At 51.6% G+C, this 15,065-nt stretch overlaps 1 long non-coding RNA gene across 1 annotated transcript in view; it reads left to right on the top strand.

Annotated features, from left to right (window-relative positions):
- LOC149524371 (uncharacterized) overlaps window positions 1-4,474 on the top strand; it is a 79,296-nt gene extending 74,822 nt beyond the window's left edge. The window contains exon 3 of the long non-coding RNA XR_016349713.1: window positions 1,758-4,474. This is a non-coding gene — a long non-coding RNA (uncharacterized LOC149524371). The remainder of the gene's footprint in view (window positions 1-1,757) is intronic.
- The last annotated feature ends 10,591 nt before the right edge of the window (window positions 4,475-15,065 follow it).

Raw genomic sequence — 15,065 nt, 5'->3', positions numbered from 1 at the left:
GACTGGAAAGCCTTTATGAGGCTATGTCTAGACTGCAAGCTTCATTCAGAATAAGCTTTTCCGGAAGAGATCTTCCAGAAAAGCTTCTTTCGAAAGACAGCATCCACATAACAAAAGTGCAATGAAATAGTGATGTGCTGTGTGACGGGGTGGGGCCCGCCTACTTCCCCGAAGCAGGCCCACCCCGCACGGACCCCGCGATCGTGCTCTCACTGTTGGGGACGGCACAGCGGGAACTGAGGAGTTGCGAGCGGTGCAGCGCCGCCCTGCATCAGCTGGGCAACGGGACAGCTGGCGTTGCTAAGTAACGCGCCCCGCGCGCGGGGAGAGTCATGGCGGCCGGAAGTGACGGCGAGCGGGGGGGGAGGGGTGACGTCAGACGCCCGGGGAAGGGGATCCGGGTGGTATAAAGCCCCCCGGAGAGCACTCGGGGGGGGGGGTAATTGGGGAAAGGAGCGAGGAGCACGGGACGAGGGATAGGGGGAAGAGAAACAGGTAGGGTGGAAGTAGCCCAGGGCAGGGCACAGAGCCGGCGCACCGGTGGTTAAGGGGCTAGACCCCTCCGGTGGGACAGGTCCGAGAGACTCTGTCCTTAGGGCCCTGGGCTGGGGTCTGGGAGCGAGGGTGGGCCCAGACCCCCCACCCTGCGCACCCGAAGTGCAACGGAATCGAGAAACTGTTAATAGCTATAGTCACGCAGCTCGGGAGGGCTGCAAAAAAGGGAAGGGGGAGCAACGGGACCCCCACATGCTGTTTTGAATGATAGTGTCCACACTCATCGTGTCCACTATCTCGCATTTAAGGCCACCTGGACCAGTTTAGGCAGGGCAGTTGCTTCCGGGTGCTGTTGCCTAAGCCTACCTGAGACACGTGCTTAAAGGGACTCCCCTGGACAGCCGTTTCTCAGCTCCTGCTGCTTTCTTGCCCACTTCTCCGAGGAACAGCAAAGTTTTTGCAGTGTTCGCTCTGGTTGCCCAGCTTTTGGACACCACAGCATACTTCTTGCCATGGAGCCAGAGCTGTCTCTGGGCATGCAATGGCCCCACACGGCCATGCTGCAGTTTCTGCATCAGTTTCTGCAGGCTGCCTTCATGGTCCTGCATGAGCTCGACTCTGGGCTCATCAGCAAAATCCTCTCCCTGTGTGCGGGTGCAAGGCCCTTGCAACCACACCCCATGGTAGAGAGACGCTTCTGGAGGCTGGACACCAGTTCTGACTGGTGAGACTGGCTGGTCATGGAGCAGTGGAACAACCAGCTGTGGCTCCAAAACTTTCGCATGAGGAAGGCCACCTTGATGGAGATGTGTGCTTGGCTTGCCCCGCCCCTGCCTTTTGATGACGGGATGCCCAGATGTAACCCGCCATCCCCCTAGAGAAGTGGGTTTCCATTGCCATCTGGAACCAGTTTGGCATGGAAAAGTCCACCATCGGGGACCTTCTCATGGAGGTGTGGTGCTCTCAGGCTGCCGTACTTGTGTGTGTGTGTGGGGGGGGGGATTTCTGTAAGGGAGACACTAGGGAGAGGGGGGGTGGGGAGTAGACATGCAGAGGTTGGGCTGTGGGTGGGAAGAAGCCCTGTCCCCGGGGCATTCTGCAGTCCCGCCCTCATACAGCCCTGCAGGGAGCAGCCTTATAGGGGTGGCTCCTGGGATGTTTGAGAGGGGAAAAGAAGGGGGAGATGTACTCAGGGACCTCCCAAGGGTTCAGGCACCACCTCTGATTCTCTGTTTTGTGTATTTCTTTGTTTCCTTCTGCAGGTGGTGAGGGCCATCAATTCTGTCCTGCTGTGCAGGGTTATCTGCCTGGGAGACCTGGACCCCATCGTGGCCCGATTTGCCACCCTGGGCTTTCCCAACTGTGAACTCATATTCCTCTCCAAGCACCATAATATCGAGCCACCCAATATATCAACCGAAAGGGCTATTTTTTGATGGTGCTGCAGGCCCTAGTCAACCATCGTGGACTGTTTTTGGACATTTTCGTCGGGTGGTTGGGCAGGGTGCACAACATCCACATTTTCAAGAATTTCAGCCTCTATGAGAAGCCGGAGGCTGGCACATTCTTCCCCCAGAGTGAGTTTCGGCTTGGAGACGTGCAGATACCACTGTGCATCGTGCGGGACGTGACCTACCCCCTCATGCCACAGCTGATGAAACCATACACCAGCCACTGGGACCCAAGCAGGAACCGATTCAATGCCCGCCTAAACAGGGCCCACATCAGGTGGAATGTGCCCTCAGCCACTTGAAGGCGAGGTTTAGGTGCCTCCCAGCCCACCTTGATATGGGGGAGCACAACATCCCCAAGTGGTCTCTGCGTGTTGTGTCCTCTACAACATTGTGAAGAGCAAGGGGGAGGCCTTCCTATGGGGATGGGGAGCAAAGGCCAGCCAGGAGGGAAGGGCCTTCAAGCAGCTACCAGGCCCATCAGGTGGGGGTGCGCAGCTGGGAGGCCCTGAGAGAGAATTTCTCTCAGGGACCACAGTAACTCTCCCCAGGGCCTGCCCAGTAGGGGCCTGTGTCTTGCTCCCCTATGCCTTTCCCACAACAACCCATCCTTTCCCCCCTTCCCTGTACAGTAAATAAAAACAATGATTTTGTTTTTCAATAAAAGTAACTGGTGAGGAGGGGGACTCAGAACCTGGAGAGGGGAATGCAGGAGGGGGGCTCAGGGCTGGGAGTGGTGTGTGTGTGTGGCTAGAAGTTCTGCCTCAGGTCCGGGGACCTCGGCAACCTTAGGGGTGGATAGGGCCTGGGACAACAGGGGGATAGGCAGGAGAGCAGGGTCATGCATGGGAGGGGGAGGGAGCATAGGAATGACAGGGGGGAGGCAGGACAAGGAGGCTGGGGGCAAGGGCAGGAGCAGGAGGGATTTGGGGGGGGCACCAGCAGGGACAGGAGCCGGGTATGCCATCATCTCACGGATGGTGGCACACACGTTTTTGCCCTGCTGCATCAGCTCAGCCCACATTTGAGTCACCTATTGAGTGTGACCTCCCTGACCTTCTAGGCCAGGGTCTGTTGCATGTCCCAGAGGACAGCCACGTGCTCTCTCATGAGGTCCTCTTGGACCTTCCGGTGCCTGCGGCTCCCCCGGGTTCAGGTGGCTGCTTCATCTGGCGGTGAATGCCTCTCAGTTATGGCTGGTCTGGCTATGGAGAATAAGAGGGAGAGGTGGTCAGTCATCTATGCAGACACTGTCCCTGAGGCCTTCCCCTCCTCTGTGAGCTGTGAGCAACAATCCTCGGACCACAAGACAGTGATGTCCCAGGAGACCTGCCTCACAGGGGCCCCGAGGTGCCCAGGGGACCATGTTTCCCGTTCCCCTCTTTCCACGTCCCACAGACAAGCAGGCAAGGGAAGTGTCCATCCACACTGGGATCCCATGGGCAGGAGAGGGGCCTGGAGCAGCCTGGCCTTCCGTGGGATCCGCACACACACCTGCACCTGGCAGCGCTGTCCATGGGAGCCAGTGGTGCCTTGAGCATGCAGGCATGCCTGGGTGCCATGTGCAGCACTCCTCAGTCTGTGTGCAAGTGTGGGTGTGCCCTTGTCCCCAGCCTGCTTCCAGCGGTGGCTGGTGGTGGGATGGCGTCCCCCCACAGGGTATAAACATGTGTGGCCTCCCCAGAGCCTGTGAGCAGGAGCCTGGGGGTGCTCCGAGGCTGCCTCATGGGGTTGCACGGTGTAGGCTGGAGCTGCATGTGCATCCATGTGCACAGACTGCAGCATGATATCCAGGCCAAAAAGGCCAAGCGACGATTGCACCCCATCCCCTTAGCACCTGCCACCCCTGCCCTGTGTGTGTGAATAAATAAGAACACTCACGTGCTGATCCTTCCCCAGCCTCGGAAGATGCTTGAGAGACATCCAGGCCTAGGGTTACCGGCTCCAGACTCGGGGTACGTCTACACTACAACGTTAATTCAAACTAACTTAGTTCAAATTAGTTAATTCGAACTAAGCTAATTCGAACTAACGGATCCAGACTAAAAAACTAGTTCGAATTAGCGTTTTGCTAATTCGAACTAGCATGTCCACACAGAGTGGACCCTGAACCAGGCTTAAGGATGGCCGGAAGCAGTGCCAGCAGGGCATCAGAGGAGGACTTAGAGCGTGGAGATGCTGTCTCAGGCTAGCCGAGGGCTGCGCTTAAAGGGTCCTAACCCCCACCCCGGACAGACAGTTCTAAGGGGTGCCCCGCTTGCAAAGCAGTCCTGGCTTGGATTGCCTGGACTACCCACGCTAGGCACATCACAGCACTCGGCCATCAGCCCGGCTGCACTTGCCGCAGGCTGCCATCTGGGGAGAGGGGGCAATTGGGGGGCTGCAGGAGAGCTTCCACCCCCAGAAGCCCGCAGAGCCAGCCCAGTCCTCCCCATCGGGGGCTTATGCCCCATTCCTCCCTCACCTCCTTCCACTTACCCTTCCCTAGCCCCTCTTCTTGATGTACAAGATAAAGGACAATTGTGTTCAAAAATGGAATCTGTCTTTATTGAACAAAACTGGGGGAGACTGGGAAAAGGAGGTGGGAGAGGGGAAGAGATTTTCATGCACACCTGCTCCTGGGTGGCCAGGCTGGCAGCTCTCCTGCCCTAGCCGGCCACCTTCCTGTGCCTAGTGCGGAGGTCGTGGATGAGGTCCACGATGTCCGCACTAGCCCAGGCGGGTGCCCGCTTCTTGCGGTCCCGGGCAAGCTCCCGGGAGCCGCCAGCCTGGTCCTGGGAAGAGGGGGAGGGCTGGGGGACATCGGGTGGGTGGCTTGAGCCGTGCCAGGTGCAAGGTCTGCTAGCTGGGTGCTGGCAGGCTTGCACCTGGCACGGGCACCGTAACCAGCCCGTGCCCCTTTAAGGGGTCCGGGGCCGGGAGGGGGGCAGAAGAGTTTCCCTGGTGTTGGCCAGAGTGGCCACCAGGGAAAGCTAGGGAAGGCTAGCCTCCCACTAGTTCGAATTAAGGGTCTACACAGCCCTTAATTCGAACTAGTAAGTTCGAACTAGGCTTAATCCTCGTGGAATGAGGATTACCTAGTTCGAACTAAGCGCTCTGTTAGTTCGAATTAAATTTGAACTAATGGAGCGCTAGTGTAGCGCCTATGAAAGTTAGTTCGAACTAACGTCGGTTAGTTCGAACTAACTTTGTAGTGTAGACATACCCAGGGTGACCCTGCTGGCCATCTCCTTCCCCTCCTCCAGCTCATTGTCCTCCTTCTCCTGACCAGGGAGTCCTGGGCGTGTGACAACAGAGGTCTCCAGCCCCGAGTCCACCAGCAGGGGTAGGGAAGGGGCTGAACCACCCCCAGAATGTGGTGGAGCTCTGTGTAGTAGTAGTAGGAGTGGGGTTCTGTCTTGGGAGTGAGAGCTGCACTCCCTGGCCCTGGCGTAACCCTGTTGGAGCTCTTTAACTTTGCTCTGCACCTGCTCGAGGCTCCTGGGGTGGTGGACCCTCGTGGCTAGGGCCTCAGCCATCCTGCTGTAGATGTCCACGTTGCCCTGTTGGGAGTGGAGATCCTGGAGGGTCTTCTCATCCCACACCACCAGGAGGGCCAGGATCTCCACCGCAGACCATGATGGCGCATGCCTCTTCTGCCCTGGCAGGCTCCTGGGAGCCCTGGTCATGCTCCCTGTGAGGGCCAGGGGGGTCTTGGCGAGCTTGTGGCTGGGCCCTGGGTCCCAATGAGTGTGATAGGTTGAGTCGCGCAGTGAGGTGCAGCTTCCAGGGCCTGCTTCCTGCCACAAGGCTTGTCCTGGGTGCCTGCAACTTTAAGAGCTGGCAGGAGAAAGGAACTATAGAGTTGTGATGATTTTGGACAGAGTGGCCACCAAGGCACCTGTGTTATTTTCTGGAGGCCTCTTTTTTTCGAAAGAACTCCCTCTTCCTCACACACTCCTTTTTCCGAAAAAGCTTTTTTGGAAAAAGCCTTCTTCCTTGTAGAAAGAGGTTTACCGCTGTTGGAAAAACCCTTCCGTTCTTTCGACTTTTTGTCGAAAGAACACAATTGCAGTGTGGACACAAGTATTGTTTTTCCAGAATAACAGCCATTATACTGGAAAAATACTGTAGTGTAGACATACCCTAAGGCTGCGTCTACACTAGCATGATTTTGCGCAAATACTTTTAACGGAAAAAGTATTTGCGCAAGAGAACGTCTACACTGGCATGTGCTTTTGCGCAAAACCATCTGTGCCAGTGTAGGCGCTCTCTTGCGCAAGAAAGCGCCGATGGCCATTTTAGCCATCGGGCTTTCTTGTGCAAGAAATTAATGTTGCCTGTCTACACTGGCCTCTTGCAAGAATACTTGCGCAAGAGGGCTTATCCCTGAGCGGGAGCGTCAAAGTATTTGCGCAAGAAGCACTGATTTCATACTTAGAACGTCAGTGTTCTTGCGCAATTACTCGCGGCCAGTGTAGACAGGCGGCAAGACAGGCAGCGATTGCTTTTGCGCTAAATCTTGCCAATGTAGACATAGCCTCTGTGTAGGAGACAAGCCTGAAATGCAAAATGGCAAAATGTTAGAGTTTAACTCATCTTAATCTCGTTTAATTCATTGCCAGGAACAGAGTACTGTAGTCAAATGGTACAAAATTAAACAAAACGAAATGAAACAAAACAAAAATATGTCTGGGAACATGCATACAAATTCCCAGTGGCTGTTTGTCTGAGCCACATCTGTGCCTCTTATTGCTATTTGCAAATACTCAGGTGAAAGGTTTTTGTTTGTTCAGGATGTTTGTGGAATGGCTGCTTTTCATATTATTAGTCAAACTGTCATGCAGACAGGAGCATGAAGACAAGTATTGGTTCTTCATCATTTACCACTGTCCTCCTGTTTTAAAAAGCAACAGTTACCCATCAAGAAGCTGGAACGTTATGATGTGGAAGGTGACTGAACCCACACTGCAAAGAGCACATCTTGAAAGTGAATAATTCACAAACGACGTACAGGCTGAAAATCAGTCAGTCCCTTTCCCTCCCCCTTTTTGTCTTGCTGAGGTCTTACTTGGCTGCTGAGTTATGCTACAACTGCTAGGTATCATCACTCTGATTTATAAACCTCAATCATTTCTCCCCTTGGTCATCTCTTTTCCAAGATGAAAAGTCGCAGTCTTATAAATCTCTCCTCAGACAGAAACTGTTCCAGACCTCTAATCATTTTTATTCTGTTAAGAGCCTGCTGGACAAGGGATGCAATGGTTGTTGTCAAGAGCCTGGGCAAGACAGGGGATGCAATCTCAGTTGACCATAACCCTATTAAGAATCCAGAGCTCAAAGGCATGATAATGCACCCATCAAGAGCATATTAAAGTGCAGTTTTCAAGAATCTAAAGTGGTGGGAAGGTATAAATAACGAGAATGCCTCCAAACCCATCAAAATGCACATTGGAGATTTGTAACCCACAACTTCACAGGTACTCAGTATGCCTATGTTCAGTAACCTATACCTGAGTGGGAGCTGTGTATCTGGGAGGTCTGGAACACTAGGCTCAGTCTTCCTCCTATTTAAGTCACTCTGTAGCAGAACTTGGAAGTTTTGCCAGTCAAATTGCTTTATTTACATGGACCAATTCTATTCTTCGCAGGACAGAGATCATTTCCAGTTGAGCTAGTGGTTTGCATTAGGCCTCTAAACTATGTGTCCCTGTCACTGTTGGGGTATGATAGTTACTACTTTTTCACGCTCTCCCATGAATATTCTTGTCTCTTCTATTTCAAACACCATATCATTTGTGTCTGATCTGATTATGCAAAGCACATTTAGAGCAGGGTTTGAATAATGAATTCCATGAAATCTGTGCTTGGGTTTCAGCCTTTTTGCTGATTCCTTAAATAATTTAAAATAAATGGAAAGTAAGAAAACCAAAGACAGTCTAAGATTAAAAAAAAAACCCACACCTCCACCCCCTTCAATTTGTTTACTCCATGCATTTGACATCACTTGATGTATACAGCCGGTCCCTGAGTTGCGAACAGTCCACTTACGACCGTTCGCATTTATGACCGAAGCTGTCGTAAATGGCAGACCCCGAGTTATGAACGCGATCCGTGCTTACGAACAGCATGGTCGTGTGTAACTCTACGGGGTCCAACTTACGAACAAACTGAGTTACGACCAATTGCTTGGTCCATAACCGGTTCGTAAGTCGAGGAGAGGCTGTAGTTACTTTCATTGCTCCCCTTGTCTTGTTCTCTGCTGCCGGCATGAAAAGTTATATAGAACCAAAGCATACACAGTTCACTTTTTTGTATGTGGCAATTGTCATACTGAAGCCTCTCAGAAAACATTAGGGAGACTAAAAAAAAATTAGTGGACAAGTATCCTGAGAAAGCAGGCCACTCTTTCTAACCATTCCCTCTACCTCTGGCTGGAGCATTCACAGCACAGGCTGACATTGGTCTGGTCTGGTCTGGACAGGGGTGGACTGGCATGGCAGGATACCAGAAATTTCCCGGTGGGATGTTCTCCAAAGGGCTGGCCAAAGGGCCAACTGGCGGCTGCTGGAGGAGGAGGCAGAATGTGACGGAGCGCTGCAGCCCTGCACTTTAAATTCCCTAACGCTGGCCCTGTACAGGGCACGGTGGAGCTGAGGGAGCACATGCCATGCAACAGCTCAGAGGGGAGACGCCCAGGCGTGGTGTGACATCATGGCCTGGGACTTTAAAACCACCCGGCCCAGAGTTGCACCGCGCAGCCCAGCTCCAGGCCCGGCAAGTGGTCAAGAGCCCCAGAAGTAGCTGGGGCCAGGGCTGCAGGGACTTCTGGGGCCTGATCACAGACTCCAGTGCCGCAGACTGGAAGGCAGGTGGGGGAGGGGAAGAGAGAGGGGGTGGGAGAGGAAGGGGCTTGTGCTGAGGGGAGGGCAGGAGGGGAGCAGGTCAGGAGAAGAAAGGGAAAGGCACCAAGGTACAGGGTGGAGGAAAGACAAATGTCAGGGGGCCAAGTGGAGACAATGAGGAAAAGGGCAGGAGGGGAGGTGTCAGTGGGAGGGGGGACAGGGTTATGCCAGGAGAGGAGAAGGTAAGGTCACTGGGAGCTAGAGGGAGGAGGGGGAGGTGCTGGGAGAAGGCTTGAAAGAAGGGGTGGGCATGAGGAAGGCAGGGATGGAGCAAGTCATGTGAGAAGGCACAGGGGCATGAGGGGAACGGGAGCAGAGGGTGATGAGGGGGTGGGCATCAGGGAAAAAGGGCAAAGGGGGCAGGGACAGTGAATGAAGGGGGACACCAGGAGGGTGCAGGGGTAAGAGAAGGTGCAGGTGCCAGGGGATTCTCGGGGTGAAACAGAAGGGCAGACACCTGCAGGGGAGGGACCAGAACCAGAGGAGAGAGGCAGGGCAGGTGTGTAGAGGGAGGTGGTAGGAGAGGGGATGAGGAGGGGTAGCTCACATGATCAGAGTGGGGCTATTGGGGGAGTGGGCACAGGGGGCATAGAAGGGCTGGTGGAGGGGGGCAGGTCACAGGAGAGCTGAGGGCAGTGAGAAGGGTAGGAGTCAGGACAGCAGAGGAGGGTGAGGGGTGGGGGGAGGGGCAGTAGGCACCAGGGGAGCTGATGGAGCAAGCGGAGGAGACAGAGCAGCAGAGGGAAAAGGTAAAGGTTTATAAGATATTTATTAATAACTTGGGTGCCACAGTGGCACATCCAAACAAGCCACAGGAACTCAGTACTAGTGCACAACACAAAATTCATTCTGCTCATGGGAGGAAACTCTTAGTGGGAACACTTCCCCCAGCCTCTCCACCCCCTCCGCCCCTGAATTAACTTCACACACATTGGGTTAATGCAATTGCAGGATAGATGCATGAGGGAGGTTTGGTGGGGGCCAAACTAATCCCTATTGGTAGGAGGATGGTGGGAAAAGTCCTTAGAGAGGGGTCACATGACACCTTTTACTTCTGGTCATGTGTCCATCTTGTCCCGAGAGTGTTACCTCTAGAGGCCTGGCTAATGAGAGTCAGGGGATGTGGCTAATAGGGGTCGGGGGTGTGGCTAATGGGGGGGTCAAAGAGTAAATTTTAAAAAAATTCTTTGATGTTTGTACAGCACCCCAGCAGAATGGGTCCCCAAACTGAGTTGGTGCAGGTGGACTACATGTAAATAATTCCAAGACTGAACAAAGTTAAAGAATTCCATATTCTCAGTTTGTATACTCTGCATTTGATAGTGATATATGTATGGTTAGTTCCACTGCTTCCCTCGTCTCATGTGTTGATTTTCCGTGTGGCTTGTACATCTCTCTCCTGTAGTACCTGGGAAGACATACATTTAAAAGAAGCAATTGGAAGATGCATTGTAAAACTGCAACATTGTCTGGGGACACTAAGGTGTGGATAATACCTGAAGCTCCTTTGGACTCATTTTGAATTGACAAGACTTCATATTGATGATGCCTCTGTGATGAACAGGAGTGTTTTACCTTTTTTTGGACATCCTAGCTATTCTGTTAACTAAACTGCCTGAAAAGTTTGAAACGATAGGCATGGGTCCTAGAGAGTCTCCAGGAATGCTAGGGATTTAGAAAGAGAGTTGGCAGGAAGACAGGAAAGCCAATGGAAACAAAATGTGGATTTTTGAATTAGATACAGCGATCTTCCTATGTCATTTTTATATAACCAGAAAAGAGCTGGGAGACCTGAATTGAGCCAGGGAGCCCAGCATGGAATATCCAGACACATCCATGCCTTGGGAATGACTAAATCTTGGAATAACAGATATGTGAGTAGAACAGTGAATGTTTAGTCAGATGTGATTTGGTTATTTTGTTGATTTGGGGGTTTGTTGGATTTCTCTGTGCTGAGCAAATATAACTACCCAAACTGAATTCTGTGTTTAAATCTCTTTTTCCAGTTGCTCTGTAACACCTAGCAAACAAAAGTGTTTCACAAAGTGTGTTTTCTTTGTTTTGTAAATAAAATTACCTTTTAAAGACCATGATCTGATTCCTGTGTTCTAGAAGGCAGGAGGTTCTGTGTGTACATGCCTAAGAATACAAGGTCAGCGATTAAGAAAATTTAGTTTTTTCAAGGTCTCTCCAGAAGGAGGGTTAAAGAGCTTGAGGGTAGCCCACAGGGAGGAATTCCAAAATGCGCCTTCCAGGATTCTCAAAAAGGTTTTTGCAATTTGGTGGTGGCAGCAATTGTTTATTTGTGGAATCTTTACTAGAAGAGGGCTCCATTGATCAACTCTAATAAAATATTTCAGCAAGCAACACAGACCGGTATAGAATTTTGACGGAAGAATATCACTTCCATATTTTAGTAATTACTGGAAAGAAATGTATCCAAACCAGGAAGTTCAAATACAGACTTGGGTTACTCTCAAAGTCAGGGAGAGTTTAAATGCAGTGTCCTGGTGTGGACTACTTTATAAAGTGTAATAAGGTTCTTTTGTTGAGGAGGTTGAATGCATTTTACCTTAAAAAAAAAAAAAAAGAGTATTTCACAGATTAGATGTCTACTGGATGTATTTCCCCCATTTACATTTTTATATCATGTCTTTTATCTTTCTTCTCATTTCTTGCAATGTTTTTCCTCCTGTTTAAAAAGGAGGTGATCCCTTGGGTTTAACACAGGGGCTGTGTCTACACTGGCATGAATTTCCGGAACTGCTTAAAACGGAATACTATTCCGTTTTCAGTTTTTCCGGAAAAGGAGCGTCTACATTGGCAGGCTGCTTTTCCGGAAAAGCCCTTTTTCCGGAAAAGCGTCTGTGGCCAATGTAGACGCGCTTTTCCGGAAAAAAGCCCCGATCGCCATTTTCGCGATCGGGGCTTTTTTCCGGAAAAGACTACTGGGCTGTCTACACTGGCCCTTTTCCAGAACAGTGTTCTGGAATAAGGACTTATGCCCGAGCGGGAGCAGAATAGTTTTTCCGAAATAGCGGCTGATTTTGTACAGTAGAGCATCGTTGCTTTTCCGGAAATTCAAGGGCCAGTGTAGACAGCTCGCAGCTTATTCCGGAAAAGCGGCTGATTTTCTGGAATAAGTGGCCCAGTGTAGACACAGCCAGGTACTATAGAAGAACACTGAGTGAATGCAATTAAAGAAGCAGCCTTCCCTCAAAGAATTCTATTAAGAGGGAAAACACGTAACTAAAATTTTCCGAATCTCTCATTTTAAATCCAGATCTCTAAGATTTTGTTTGGTTCATTCATCAGAAAATAAAAAATGAATCCATCAGCTGTATGAAGGAAACATGCTCCAGGTTAAGCAAAAAAAATTTCAACATGAAATATGATATGCCCCAAGCTATTTTGTTACCCAATTGTGTCTTCAATAACATTCAAATATTTCTTAACTGTGCAGTTCTGCATTTAACTTGCAACTTGTATGCCTTGTATTATAAAACATCAAATTACACTGCCATGTTGAGGATTATTTAAACAATCCCAGAAAGTAGGTCAGTCCATAATTCACTTTTGTCTTATTAGGGGCTGTTAAAGGAAAAGAGCAATATTTGTTAGACAGCTGGACCCAAACAGTTTGGAAAAAGGCCTTTGGCTGAGAAAAGAGTTGCTAAAACATATAACTTGAAGGAAAGCATGGCAAAATCTTGCGTTCACCACAAATTTCCTAGCTAACAAATAGGATTAGAGCTGTGTCTGTTTCAAGAGCAGGTTAGATAAGGCATCTGTATGAACAATGCAGTAAGCAGTACTGTAAAATTCAGGGAACTGGAACAGAGGAGCCATTTGGTTTTATCTGGCCTTTCTAGTCTCTCTCTTTCTCTTTTTTTTTTTTTTTTTTTTTTAACAAGAACAGACCTGAAGATGCAACTAATGGGCTAGAGGGGAGAGACAATTCAGATTTCCCTTTCTTGAATCATTTGGAAAATTGCCTTTCTTACATTGTAATTTTGAAATACATAATAGCAGAATGATTAAGTTGTCCTTTCCTTCCGGGGCCAGACCTCAGATGTTTGCTTGTGAACTAATCTCCAATTTCCTAGTATTCCCACTGGAAATTCTCTGGTATTCTGATGTACTGTAAGAATTTTAAAGAGACGGATATTGATCTGGGAGTACAATACAACTTTATACAAGAGGTGCACTGCTAAGATAAAAACCTTGAGAAAAAACAGCTCTTTAACTATGTGTCATGTAGGCGGTAAAAAGGGCAAAGATCCTGTCCCTAAGGGTATGTCTACACCACAAAGTTTATTCGAACTAACAGCTGTTAGTTCGAATTAACTTTAATAGTGGCTATACATGCAAACCGCTATTTCGAATTTAATCTGAAATAGCAGAGCGCTTAATTCGAACTAGGAAAACCTCATTCTACGAGGAGTAACGTCTAGTTTAAAGTAAGTAGTTTGAATTAAGGGCTGTGTAGCCACTTAATTCGAAACTAGTGGAAGGCTAGCCCTTCCCAGGTTGCCCTGGTGGCCACTCTGGGCCAAACCAGGGAAACTCTTCTGGCCCCTTCCCGGCCCTGGAGCCCTTAAAGGAGCACGGTCTGCCCATGGTGCCCGTGCCAGTTGCAAGCCTGCCAGCATTCAGCCATCAGACTCTGCACCTGGCACGGGATGAGCCAGCCACCTGCTGACACCCTGCCCTCCGCCTCTTCCCAGGACGCAATCCATGCCAACCTGGGTGGTGATCGACCCCGGGGCAGAGGGCCCCGTCTCTGACACAGAGGAGGAGGAGGAGGATGCCGAGAGCCAGGAGCTTGCGGGGAGCCTGCCCAGGGCCCAGGACCCCCAAGGCATCCCACAGAGCACATCAGCAGTGTCGTCCGAGGCCAGGGAGGGATCCACATGTGAGTGCCATCATGCTCCCCTTATGTGTATGGGGGGGGTGGAGAGGGAGCCCAGGGACCGTGAGCCTGGGCCTTGTCCACCATGGAGCAGCAGCTGGGTGTCATGCAGGGGCCCTGGCCTGCTCCCCATACGCCAACCTCACCTTGCAGAAGAGGTCTGGGTTTCACCCACTGTGTCCCTAGGGAGAGCTGACCACTGCTCTTGTTTCACCACAGCCGCAGCACCTGAGACTGCAGGATGCACCACCCTGCTTGCAAGAGTCACCCACACCCGGGCCAGCAGGAGCACCCGCAACCTGGAGGACTATCAGCGGCGGCACCTGCGGCTACTGGAGCACCAGCTCCGCACCCAGGACCACTGGGGCCGGGAGGACCTGTGGCTGTGGCAGCAGAGCTTGGAGGCACTGGAGGAGCAGGGCCATGCCCTTCACGGCCACCGCCAAACCTTGGTGGACAGGTTTCTGCCTCCTCCTACTCCAGCCCCTGTGGCTGCCCCAGCTCTCGCTCCTCCTCCCACTTCCTCTGCACCCCTCCCTCCCGTCCCACCCTCCACACCCACTCCCCCCGATGTCCCCGCACCCTCAGTGCTGTGAGACGGGAGAGCCAGCAGGACCCCCAACCCTGAGCTTTCCCTTCCCTTCCTCCCCCTTCCAGCTCCCTCCTCCCAGGTTTCCCCCTCCCCTCTCCCACCCTCATTCCTCCTCCCTCCCCAACCCCAGTTATGTAAAATAAAGAGGTTTTTTTGGTAAAACAGTTGTTTTTATTTTACATTAGGAAGGGGGGTTAAGGAGGGGAAAGGGGAAGGAAGTAAGGGTGCAAGAAGGCCCCAGTGGGGCATGCAAGGAGAGTTCAGTCCTCCTCCACATGGAAGCTCTCCCACTGGGTCTCCCGGATGGTGTTAGTGTGGGGCTGCACGTACTGGCCAGTCATGCGGTCAGCTTCAGCCATCCAGGCTGGTAGGAAAGCCTTCCCCTTCCTTTCACATAAATTGTGCAGCATACAACATGCCTCCACCATGGGAGGGGTATTGTGCTCGGCGAGGTCGAGACGGGTGAGGAGGCACCTAAATCGGGCTTTCAGTCGGCCGAAGGCCCCCTCAACCACAATGCGAGCCCTGATGAGCCTGGTATTGAAGGCCTGCCGGGAGGGGCTGAGGTGTCCCGTGTAGGGCTTCATTAGCCAGGGCTGTAGGGGGTAGGCCGCATCCCCCATCAGGCAGACGGGCATGTCCACGTCCCCAACCCTGATGTGGCGGTCGGGGCAGAAGTTCCCGGCATGCAGCCTCCGGCACACGGAGGAGTTCCAGAACATCCTGGCATC

The sequence above is a fragment of the Pelodiscus sinensis genome, chromosome 5 (assembly GCF_052426305.1).
Source record: "Pelodiscus sinensis isolate ZL-2025 chromosome 5, ASM5242630v1, whole genome shotgun sequence".
Lineage (NCBI taxonomy): Eukaryota > Metazoa > Chordata > Testudines > Trionychidae > Pelodiscus > Pelodiscus sinensis.
This window is presented reverse-complemented; position numbering and strand designations above follow the sequence as displayed.